Source organism: Triticum dicoccoides, chromosome 4A, assembly GCF_002162155.2.
Source record: "Triticum dicoccoides isolate Atlit2015 ecotype Zavitan chromosome 4A, WEW_v2.0, whole genome shotgun sequence".
NCBI classification, from domain to species: Eukaryota; Viridiplantae; Streptophyta; class Magnoliopsida; order Poales; family Poaceae; genus Triticum; species Triticum dicoccoides.
Window position 1 is genome coordinate 653,623,561 of NC_041386.1, and position 12,741 is coordinate 653,636,301.

At 45.4% G+C, this 12,741-nt stretch overlaps 1 pseudogene; it reads right to left on the bottom strand.

Moving 5' to 3' along the window:
* Window positions 1-681: 681 nt before the first annotated feature.
* Window positions 682-4,668, bottom strand: LOC119283977 (annotated as a pseudogene).
* Window positions 4,669-12,741: the final 8,073 nt, after the last annotated feature.

The following is a 12,741-nucleotide window of genomic DNA, read 5'->3' on the forward strand; positions in this document are numbered from 1 at the left end:
CTATACATGGTGCTTACCGGAAAAGGGATATACATAAGCTCCTGGGTTTGCAAAAATAGAGTACACCTAATAAAACCCAAAATGAACAATCATTTTACTAACTACTTTCTTTGTAATATTATTTTTGAGCACCGTATTCTGTCACATAATAACTAAAATAACTAGCCTTGATGTCTTGACTAGTGTAATTGATATTTTCTTGATATTAACATATTCTCTTTATTGAAATAATAAATAAACTTAAAATAATATAATACATGATAGCCAATCTAGTAATAGATATAGAAGAAAAAGGAATTTACACTCTGAAGAACTAAATCTTGAGGATGCCATGCATGCTACAACCTCCGATGCTAAATACATTATGTTTCGCTAGTTCAGCTGAACTACCAAAATGTCATGTACTCCCTCCCGTTTCTAAATATAAGTCTTTTTAGAGATTCCACCACAAACTATATACGGATGTATATAGACAAATTTTAGAGTGTAGATTCACTCATTTTGCTCCGTATGTAGTTCATAGTGAAATCTTTAAAAAGACTTATATTTAGGAAGTAAGGGAGTACTATGACTTCATGAAAAAGATGCCGCAACTGAGATTGGTATACAAAATTTCACAACAAACCAGATTACCTCCTTGACGCCTAAAGCTATGAAACCTGTTCCTACCACCTACTAGATTTATGCAACAAGGTTACTAACCTCTGCAAGAAATGAGTTCACGACCACTTGGCTTGTCGCTTCTGTCGAGTGGACTGAGTCCCAGAACACGTATGGTGTCGCATTCGGGCATGTGCCAATCGACAATGGGTTGCAGAGGAACACTCTCGTCTCTACTATCCCTGTTCCGCAGCATGACGACCTCGCCTCGACAAACCTTAATTCCAAATCGTTACAGAGTTCAGATGAGATGAGCACCTATCTACAATGCTGATACAAAAAGAATAGATTGTGATGTCCAGGAATAACTAGCAGGTCTATCCTACCTTGAGATCCAGGAGAGGTTGCAAGGTTGTACAGAGGCGAGTAGATGTCCAGAACCGCAATCTTGAGGTCATGGTATTGCCTCGACAGTGAATTGATGGCGATGTTCAACTTCTTTTGTACATCTGAGAATCACGATTGAGCCTGGACACACATCCACTCCTCCCATGACCGGACACCGTGATCACAAGATGAAAGCAGCCCAGTGGTGGCAAGGAGAACACGCCAACAAGCCGTGCTCCCATGCCGTAAAGTTGCTACAGTTAGTACACGGTACAAAAATTGACACGATCAGAACCGAACGCTTGCAGCAAGAGGGTTAGAGCATCTCTAGCATGTTGCTGCCACGGGCTACGGCACCCAACGGCGATCGCCGCGGCCACTCCGCGCGCCTTACGCGGCCCACGCCCTGGTCCTTCGCTAACAGAACACGCGCACACGCGCTAACACACGCATGCACGCACACCTACACTTGGGAGCGCACGCATTCACCCAAGTCTGCTCCGGCCCGAGCCCGACGTGGCCACTGCGCGCACGCACGCGCTCGCCGTGTCTAAACCCTAGCCGAGGCTTATTGCCTAAATTTCACCTCCTAAGCCGAGGCTCAGAGCAAGTCACCGTCCTCGACGCCGGCGTCCGCCATCAGCGCATACTCCGCCGCCGCCGCCTTGCGCAGCTCCGGGCAATCGCGCTTGAAGCGGCCGCGCTCGCCGCACTTGTAGCAGCGGCCACGCTTGTTGCCGCCATCCCGCGTCGCCACGCTGCGCGCATCGTCGTCGTCGTCCCGAGCTCCCCCTTGGCGCCGCACCCGCGCTCGCCACTGCGCCGCCGTGTACAGGAGTTGGCCGTCCGGGCGCTCACCGCTGCTCTGCCCGCGTCGCCGCACCCGCTCGTCGAAGGCGCGCAGCCTCCCGAGCGCCTTATCGTACGTCAGCTCCTCGAGGACGCAGAACTGCTCGATGCCGGCGACGACAGGGAACAGCCGGTCCGGCACCGTGTCCAGGAGCTTCTTCACCAGCTCCGTGTCGCCCAGCGTCTCGCCCAGGCCCGCAAACCGCGCCGCCATGCCTGCAAGCCTCCTGGCGTACGCGTCCAGGGACTCGCCGTCCTCCATCTTGATCCGATCCAGCTCGCCGCGCAGCGTCGCTCTCCTTGCCGCGCGCACCCGCTCGGCGCCGACGAAACGCACCTTCAGAGAGTCCCATACCTCTCTGGCGGCGGGATTCGTCGCCACCGAGAGCAGCATGTCCTCCGGCAGCCCCGACAGGAGCAGCACCCTCGCCGTCTTGCACTTCTTCGCGTTGACCGCCGCGTCGTTCCCGGCGCCACCGCCTCCCACAGTGTGTGGGCATCAAGGATCGCCTGCGCCCTGATCACCCACACGGTGTAGCTCTCCGGCGAGAGCATCGGCATGTTCATGGAGACCGATCCGCCCGCGCCACCGCCGCCGTGTGGAACCAGCACCATGAACTCCGGCGAGCCCCGTCACCGCGCTCCGTCACCTCGCTCTGATACCAAATGTTGCTGCCACGGGCTACGGCACCCAACGGTGATCACCGGAGACACGACCGGAGTGGAGGAAGAAGAACACAGAAGATTTTCCAGCGCACGAACGCCTCCCCCCTTCCCCGCACGTACGGGTTTCTTTGTATTTCACCACGAGCACGAACTCGTTTTCCACAGCGACTCACACAGGGGGGAGAGGGTTTTATACCCGAGCGCACGGACATGCCCGAGCTGCTCAACGACTCACCCACCTCCCACTCACCGCGCCCTGCACGCTCTGGTTCGCGCCCGCCCATCGTGCTCTGACGCGATCGCCGCGGCCACTCCGCGCGCCTTACGCGCCCACGCCCTGGTCCTTCGCTAACAGAACACGCGCACACACGCTAACACACGCACACGAGCACACCTACACTTGGGAGCGCACACACACACCCAAGTCCGCTCCGGCCCGAGCCCGACGCGGCCACTGCACGCACGCACGCGCTCGCCGTGTCTAAACCCTAGCCTAGGCTTATTGCCTACATAGCAGACCCCGTATAAGTGGTCAAACCCGCATAATTTTTGCGTTTTACAGTTTTGACGAAAAAAGTGTGCAGAACAGAAATCGTAAAAGTGGTCCAACCCGTAAATTTTTTAAGGGCCACCGAAAATGCACACCCGAAACCCTTATATTTGGAGGTTGGAAGACCGCACCTAAGGGCCCCCGTATACCGGTCAAACCTCGTCGGAGAAAACACGCCTCCGCGGAGTTTGGCGGAATCCGGCCTAAACTCGCCGGAATTCATCACCGTACACCGAAAAAGGCCGCTAGACACCGCAATCGATCGCCGCCGGTTTGAATTGGACGAGGTCGACATCGCCGCCGGAATCCTCCCGGCACCGCAGGCAAAGGGGCACGGCTCGGCCGGCGCGGCTGGCAATAGAGCAAGGCACGGACGGCGGAGGCGAAGGGGCGTGGCCGGCAAAGCTGGTCGCGGCCGGCGTGGTGACGGGGCGCGGCCGACGGGCGATGGGGCACGACCGGCGGGCTACATGGTGCGGCTGGCAGGGACTGGGCGCGGCCGACGGGCGACGGGGCAAGGCTGGCGGCCGGGGCGCGGCCGACGGAGTTGGGCGTGGTCGGGGCAGCCGGCTGGGGGAAGGGGCGGCAGCGACCGGACCTGAGGAAGGAGCTCATTATCTCAGTTTTACAGTTTGTTTTACAGTATCTGTTCGGCCGTAGTTAAAATGAACCCTTAAAATGCATTTTTTTTCTGACCTGTATCCCAGTTTTATAGTTTGTGATTTTAAGGGGTCTGCTAGAGATTCTCTTACAGGGCAGCAGCAACTACAACAGACTAATGTGCTTACTGTGACGGTGTGTCACTGACGATGGTGACTATCAGGTCATAGAATTGCTCCACAGTTAACCTCTTGAAGAGCAATGGATTGATGTAATAGTTCTGGCCAAAATCATTTGAAGCGGCGCAGAGAATGTAGAGTGCATCAGAGATGACTGACCGAGCCTGACTGCTCTCGGTCACTTCTGCCAGCTTAATTTGGTGCTCCTTAAAATATTCCAGTTGTCGGGACAAAGGGATGACATTCTGCATTTATTTTCTCCCTATGTTAGCCACAAGCTTCTAATTTCATGGTAAAAATAATTATTTTTTATTTCAGGTAATTAAATACTGAGAGGTCATAGATTGATGATACTCGTGATACTTACTTACATAAGCGCTGTAGGATCGTAATAGCCCGATCCAGCTGATGCGAAGTTGGCTCCTTTCACCAAATTCTGCCATGATGCACGCACGCTGAGATATGGAGGACTAGAGCTAGTAAACCCAGCTTTTCACCTACAAACCACAAAATGTTGTATCCTTACTCAAAGTTATGCATCTAACAAGATTGAGAGCATGATACTGCGTAAATGTCCAATGCTTCTTGTATTTTACCTATAATATCGCTTAGTTTGCCGTTGCAGAACCTCCCCGTGGCGACACGGCCCTCGAAGTCCCTGCCGTAGGGTCGAAAGTTTGCCTTGAACATGGTGTTGTGGATGTAGTCATTGTTACCTACATCGAGCAGCGAATCACCGAAAAATATAATGGCTAGCACTGAGGAGCGTGCTTCCTCAGCTTGTATCGTTGCCACCACGAGGAAGACGACACAGAGCAGCAAGCACCTCACCGCCATTAAAGCCGGATTATGTGACAATCACCTGGGAGCTGGGATTCCTTTGAAATGGAAGCACGATTCTGCTCTGATGCATGGAACTTTGTGTGTATGAGCTCTTTATTTTTTATCAGGTGTATGAGCTTTTTATATATAGGTGTGCTTGCACATGCACAATGCAGAGTTTGTTGTGAAAGCCATAACTACAAACCATGTGAACAAGCTGTTGTGATATTTAATCTGAGTTTGCCACTCACAGTAACTCGTACTCTGCTTTTCAGAAAAAGCTTTAGTCCTGTTTGTGCTTGTGTGGCATCACGACACGTAGCGACCAGATTTTCTTTTGAGATGGAACGACCATATATTTGTTAGTGATTTGTAGCAATTTGCTGAAGGAAAGACAGAAAATCATGATTTTCTTTGAGTAGTAGCCGAGAGCTACGTGTTCACGATTTGTACAATTTTCTCATTGTGTGGTCTATGCTCGCCTTATGCAGTACTTTATGTTTATTGTTTGTCACCAGATTCGCCAACCTGAGCGTCAGTATGACTAATACTAGTGGTTGGGGCTTCATCCTGTGGCGCCGTTTAAGAGGAAGTTGTGCGCATATTTTTATTTAAGAAAAAAAATACATAGAGTCATCGCCTCCGCTTAAAAAACGTCTCGGAAAGAAAATCCTCACTATCATCTAAAAAAGAAGTAAAAAAAAATACTACCGCAGCCTACCAGCGAGTGCTACTATGCATAATCCTCCATTTGAAAAATACCAAAGTTCCTCAGCTCCATCTAAAAAGAAAAAATACATTTCAAAAGTAATCCACACCTTCATCTAAATTTTTTCTCACCATAGCCAACCAGCTTACGCCACATGTCATAGCTGGTTGGCCACCCAAAGTTGGATGCTACGGCCGAGATCCACCACACACCGGGACGACTCTTGGCCTGCTGCACAAGCAAGACCGTTGATCGACGGTCATCGCCCTCGAAGACGCCTGGTAAGGGTCGCATGGCAAGGGCAATTCATGCGATGGCCATCTGCTAGATCCTCGAGAACAACAAAACCAAGCCATGCCATGTTGGTCGCCTGCGCGGAGCAGTGCCATTGAATTTCCTATGTGTTAGCTATGAATCGTCCACATTGTCTTAATTTTCCTTTGCAAAATGTCCGTTCAATTCCCTACCAATGTACAGATCTCCTCTTTATGCTCAATTAGCATATAAACATATTCACTTGGGCCCTAGAGGGATTACAGACAATTGACAGCCAAATTTATAGTTTCGCAGTTGTCTCAAACAAGCAACACATGGGAATTGTTCATCCAAGGATGAATGGTTTAGGGATTTGTTATCCCGGTTCCAGAGGCCCTTTAGCCTCGGTTCTGAAACTGGGACTAAAGGGTCAGGACGAAAGCCTAAAACCTTTAGTCCCGGTTCGCTTACGAACTGGGACAGAAGGGGCTTCATGTGGCCGCTGCGGGGCGTTCAGGCAGGAGGACCTTTAGTCCCGCTTGGTAATACCAATCGGGACCAAAATGCCTCCACGCATCAGCAGCTAGCAGGAGGTGAGGTTTTTGTTTTTTTTAAGGAGGAGGGGTGGGGTTTAGGGGGGGTTTTGAGGGTTAATTTAGGGGTTTGATCATATTTTGTTAGCTAGCTAATAGAGAGAAGTGACCTCTTTTTCTTCGTGCTTGGTCGACGCTAGCTACTATACGTATAGAGAGAACTCGACACAATAGCTAGTAAGCAAATGAAAGAACCAACAATTACAGAAGATCGTCATGAACATATATATACAAAGAGAAGTGAGACCTCTCTTTCTCCGAGAGATTGGTCGAACAACAAGTTTTTGTATATCTATCCGACGCTACTACATATATACAGTATAACATGTCTTACAATCCCTAACATCTAAAATCGGTTTCAACTTTCACATGGTAATCTCCGGCTTTAGGTATGACGTGGTCAAGAAAGAATCCCGTCAATTCCTCTTTAGTTGCTCGTATGCGATCATGTGGTAGGAGTTCATCCTGCATCTGCCACAACTAATTTAAAGAAGGGGGTCAATACATATAAATGAATGAAACTCAACACCATTGATCGTAATAAAATAAAATTGTGAATATTTTTGTTTACGTACTTCATATTGTTTTTCAGAGTAGACCCTCTTAGAGGTCATCACGTTGTAGATGAACTCGCAACCGTAGTATCCACAAAAATCATTCCCGACTTCCTGCCACAAGCACTTTGCGAGAAGTAGAGTTCAATCAAATTGATAATCAAGCATGCTAAATGGTATTGATGAAACTAGCTAGAATCAATGGGAGATGCGCGGAACTAGCTAGTGGTACTTACTTTCGGGTGTTTAAATCGCTGCGCCCTCAGCAGTCCCGGAACAATTACAGTGAACTCTTTCCAAACCCTGGCAGACAAAGACAATAATTACTTGATATCAGAAAATGAACAAAATTGCCGATATGGTGCGATAATGATCGATTGAACGTACTTCTGAAGCATTTCAGTCATTTCCTCATAGTCCTGGGGATCTCTTCCTCGCGAGTCTGAGACAGTTACTACTTCCCGGTCAAGCTTAATCTCTAGCAGAATAAAGTGGAAGCTGCGCACACATGCATAACTCATCAGTTACATTACTATAACCTTGAGTAAGGGAAACTGTGGCACCCCGGCTCAGAGCAACCGGTTTACCTTGCATTGCCAACTCACAGATCAAGTCTTGTGGCAATACACAACATCTTGATACAAAAAACAACCGCTTTATTGATACTAGCGGAAGCATAGAGCGATATTACATCAAGTAGCGAGGCCAAGCGGCACACTCGGTGCGGCTGAACAATATGTACATTATTTAGTGAACATAAGGGGCCTTGATCACGACAACTACGCGGCAGCGGAACGACGACGAAGCGGGACTCCATAGCACAGGAACACCGATGTGAACACGATATAGACACACCAACACTCCGATCCAGTTAGACTTTCCAGAAATCTGGCATAACATGCCAGGTCGGTACATTGAATGTACTTGCAAGCTCACAACAAGCATAAGCATAATGGCAAACAATATCATCACATTTAATCAAGTTAAATGCAAATAACAACATGCTACTCGTGCCATGCAACCAAATTTGTGCACCAAGTCTCTCAGACTCTCTTACCAACGGGTTACCTCGTAACCACACGGTGATCATTCACGGATCACAAACGAAACCACACTTGGTTCAACGGGTTACCTCGTAACCAAACGATGATCATTCACGGATCACAAACGGAACCACATTAGGTTCAAACAACGGTCAGTCGCACTAACATAATCATAACTTAACCAGTGCCATGCAAATAACTTAGTGTGCAAGATTACTTTATAAAAGTTGATCCATGGTGTGACCTACTTACGAACTAGGCCCTTATTCACGGGAGCGGCTATTGATAGATTTAACACACACTCTGCAGAGGTTAGTATACTGTACCCACATTACGGAACCCATGGCCTCGCACTCCCATTCCGGTGGACCAATGACGTTCCGACAAAACCGCTCTATTGCCCATGACACTCTCCCAGCCGCTCCGACTAACTCCCCACTGGGATAAGTCATGGGTGGCCCCGTGCCTACCAAAGGCATCAATGGCCACCGTCGTGGCAAAACAAAAACTGTCCCAAACGGGGACAAGGTACCATTCCAACAACAACGGGCACGCAACGTTATGTATGTTTATCGGGCCAGGGTACCGCACACCCATAACGTTCCCCGTTGGAGGCACCGGTGAGAGGGATGACAATAGACCCAGTTAGGACCTTCCCATAAAGGCAAATGTGGTTGCACTGGTCAGCTCGATTCAGTGGCACCATGACCCGATCAACTTTATGTTCAAGTTCAATTAACATCAGGTTTAACTTGAAATAAAATGCTCGAGTCACCATATGCCATGCTCATGCAACCATATGACATGCATCACTTATCACTTAGAATAAACATATCAACCTCATCAAAAGTTCTACTAGCACAAACCATCACTAGTCTTTACTGATTCTTTCTCACTGGTTATTTGCAGTCATCATTTTTAGCAACAAAGTATCTTTTACCATATCTTTTATCCTTTGGTTGTGGGTTATCAAGATCAACAGCTGGTTCTATCTCAACATAATTATCTGGATCTTTATTAATAGTTTGAGTGTCTTCATGAACCTCATAATTATCTTTTTCATTATCAGAAGGTGAATGTTCATTACTAGATTGAGTTTTAGCATCAGAGATAGATACTTCATTATCATTATCAGGAGGTTTCTCTATTTCAGGTTCACTAGAGGCATGCAAAGTCCTATTATTTTTCTTCTTCTTTTTCCTTGTAGAAGGACTAGGTGCATCTGTGTTAATTCTTTGAAAGTCTTGTTCAATTCTCTTTGGGTGACCCTCAAGATAAAGTGGTTTCTGAGTCATTTTACCTCCTCTAGTTGCTACTCTAACAGCAAAATCACTTATATTATTGTTCATTTCATCAAGTAACTCTCTTTAAGATTTAGCAACTTGTTCTAACTAAGTTTGAACAATAGAGGCATGCTTTCCTACACCTCTAACATCATTTGAGATTCTAAATTGCAAGTCACTTAAGCGAGCAATCATATCAGAGTTGTACTTCAATTGTTTCATAACATTTGCATTGAAGTGACTAATTTAATTATCAAACTCATAAAGGCATTGACTAGGATGTTTATTACGAGGATCATCACTATCATTGAATTTCATTAAAGATTTTACCTCTACCAACTTAGGTGGTGGTGGTGCTTCAAGCCCATGTATTTCTTCAATAGATGGTAAATTTTTAACATCCTCGGCTTTAATACATTTTTCCTTCATAGATTTCTTTGCCTCTTGCATATCTTCAGGACTGAGATATAAGATACCCCTATTCTTCGGAGTGGCTTTAATATGTGTTTCAGGAGGAGTCCAATCATCATAATTTTTCAATATGTTATTCAATAATTCTTCAGCTTGCCCAATAGTTCGTTTCCTAAAAACGCAACCAGCACAACTATCTAGGAAATCCCTAGAAGCATTCGATAGTCTATTATAGAAGATATCAAGTATTTCATGTTTCTTAAGAGGATGGTCAGGGAAAGAATTAAGCAATTGGAGAAGCCTCCCCCAAGCTTGTGGGAGACTCTCTTCTTCAATTTGCACAAAGTTAAATATTTCCTGCAAGGCAGCTTGTTTCTTATGAGTAGGGAAATATTTTTTGGAGAAGTAATAAATCATATCCAGGGGACTACGCACACAACCAGGAGCAAGAGTATTGTACCAAGCTTTAGCATGACCCTTTAAGGAGAACAGAAATAACTTGAGAATATAATAGTGAAACTTCTCATCATGAGCAAAAAGGGTGGCCATATCATTCAGCTTATTAAGATGTGTCACAACAGTTTCAGTTTCATAACCATGGAAAGGATCAGATTCAACCAAAGTGATTAACTCTGGGTCAACAGAGAATTCATAATCCTTATCATCAATAAAGATAGGTGAAGTAGCAAACTCAGGATCACATTTCATTTTAGCATTCAGAGATCTTTCTTTATACTTGCATAATAATTTCTCTAGATGATCTCTATCCTTACAAGCAAGAATATCTCTAGTTGTCTCCTCACTCATAGTATAACCTTCCGGTACCTTTGCCAATTCATATCTAGGAGGACTAGTTCTAGTAGGTGTTTCAAGATTTTCAGTTTCAAGCTCATCATCAGATTCAACAATATCATGTTGTCTAACTCTAGCAATTTGTTCATCAAGAAATTCACCAAGTGGCACATCATCAAGCAAGGTACTAGCATCATCATGAGTAGCATTCATAGCAGAAGTAGCATCATCAACAACTTGTGAAATATTGGAATTAATAGCATGTGGTGGTGTTGCAAGTTTACTTATAACAGAAGGTGGATCTAAAGCGGAGCTCGATGGCAGTTCCTTACTTCCCATCGTCTTAGAGGGAAAAATCTTAGTCTTAGCGTCCTTCAGATTCTTCATAGTGATAATATGCTAATAATCCCAAGTGACTCCACAAATATAGCTATGCTCCCCGACAACGTCGCCTGAAAAAGGTCTTGATAACCCACAAGTACATGGGATCGCAACAGTTTTTGAGGGTAGAGTATTCAACCCAAATTTATAGATTCGACACAAGGGGTGCCAAAGAATATTTGCAAGTATTAGTAGCTGAGTTGTCAATTCAACCACACCTGGAGATTAATTATCTGCAGCAAAGTGATCAGTAGTACAGTAATATGATAGTTTTGATAATAGTAGCAACAACAATAGTAACGTTAATAGTGATAGCAGTAATTTTGTAGTAGTAATGATAGCAGTAGCAACTTACCTAGAACAGTATAAGGTAAATTCATAGGCGTTGGACCAGTGACTCGTTGGATGATATTCATCATGAGACAATCATAACCTAGGGCGATACGGCACTAGCTCCGATTCATAAATATAATGTAGGCATGTATTCCGTAAATAGTCATATGTGCTTATGAAAAGAACTTGCATGACATCTTTTGTCCTACCATCCCGTGGTAGCGGGGTCCTATTGTAAACTAAGGGATATTAAGGGCTCCTTCTAATAGAGAACCAGAACAAAGCATTAGCATACGGTGAATACATGAACTCCTCAAACTACGTCACACTAGTAGAAAAAGGACCTATAGTCCCGGTTCGTAAAGGCCATTAGTCCCGGTTTTTGAACCGAGACTAAAGTGTCGGTACTAATGCCCTATACCTTTAGTCCCGGTTCTTGCATAAACCGGGACAGATGAGCCTCCACGTGGCCGGTGCGGTGATCCCAGGCAGAAGGCCCTTTGGTCCCGGTTGGTGGCACCAACCGGGACCAAAAGGCATCCATGCGTCAGCATTTCAGGGGCTGGGGTTTTTGTTTTTTTTTGAAGGGGGGGGGGGGTTGGGGGGTTAATTTAGGTGTTTCATATATTGTGTTAGCTAGCTAGCTAATTAATAGATAGAAGTGTCCTCTCTTATGTCCGTGCTTGGTCGACGCTACGTACAGTACATAGAGAGGTCCTCGACACGCTAGCTAGTAAGAAAATGAAGGAAACCATTAAGTACAGAAGTTGTCATGCATACCGAGAGAAGTGATCGATCGACCTCTCCTTCTCCGAGAGATTGGTCGAACAATAAGTTTTCGTATTATCTATCCGACGCTGCTGGCTACATACATATATACAATATGTAAGATCTCTTACAATTCCCTAGCATTTGAAATCAACTTCCACATGGTATTCTTCGGCTTTATTGATGACGTGGTCAAGAAAGAATCCCGCCAATTTCTCTTGAATTGCTTTCATACGATCTTGTGGTAGGAGTACATTCCGCATCTGCCACATCTAATTTGAAGAAGGGGGTTAATACATATATATGAATGAAACTCAACATAAATGATGGTGTAATAAAATGAAATTGTGAATATTATTGCTTATGCACTTCAAAGTTTTCCCGATTGGTGTCACCAACCGGGACCAAAGGCCCCTGTGCTGCCCGCGTCGCCGCCAAAGTTTAGTCCCACCTCGCTAGTTGAGAGGAGCGCGCAGTGGTTTACAATCCCCACTGCCGCACCCCTGTCGAGCTCCTCTCCACCACAGGCTTACGGGCCTACTTGCTACTGTTTTGCCTGATGGGCCTTCTGGGCCTACTGCGGGCCTGAATCCTGGCCCATGGATGGGTTTCTAGTCGTATTCAGGACGTGGTGGCCTAGTTGGTGGCAATTTTTTATTTTTTCCCATTTTTTTGTTTTCTTTTTTGCTTTATTTATTTTGTTTTGTTTCTACTTACAACAAAATACTTATTTATTTTATTTTATTTTATTTATAATTACTTATTTATTTTATTTTATGATAATTCTTTTTGCTATTAAAGTTTCTAACAAAAAAAGTTCTTTATGAATATTATTTTTGCTTTTAATGATTTTGAACAGAAAATACTTTGATAATTTTAGTTGCATCAATTTTATATAATTTTAGTTTCAATAATACTAGAAGTTGCTTATAATCTTTTGAACAGAAAATACTTTGATAATTTTAG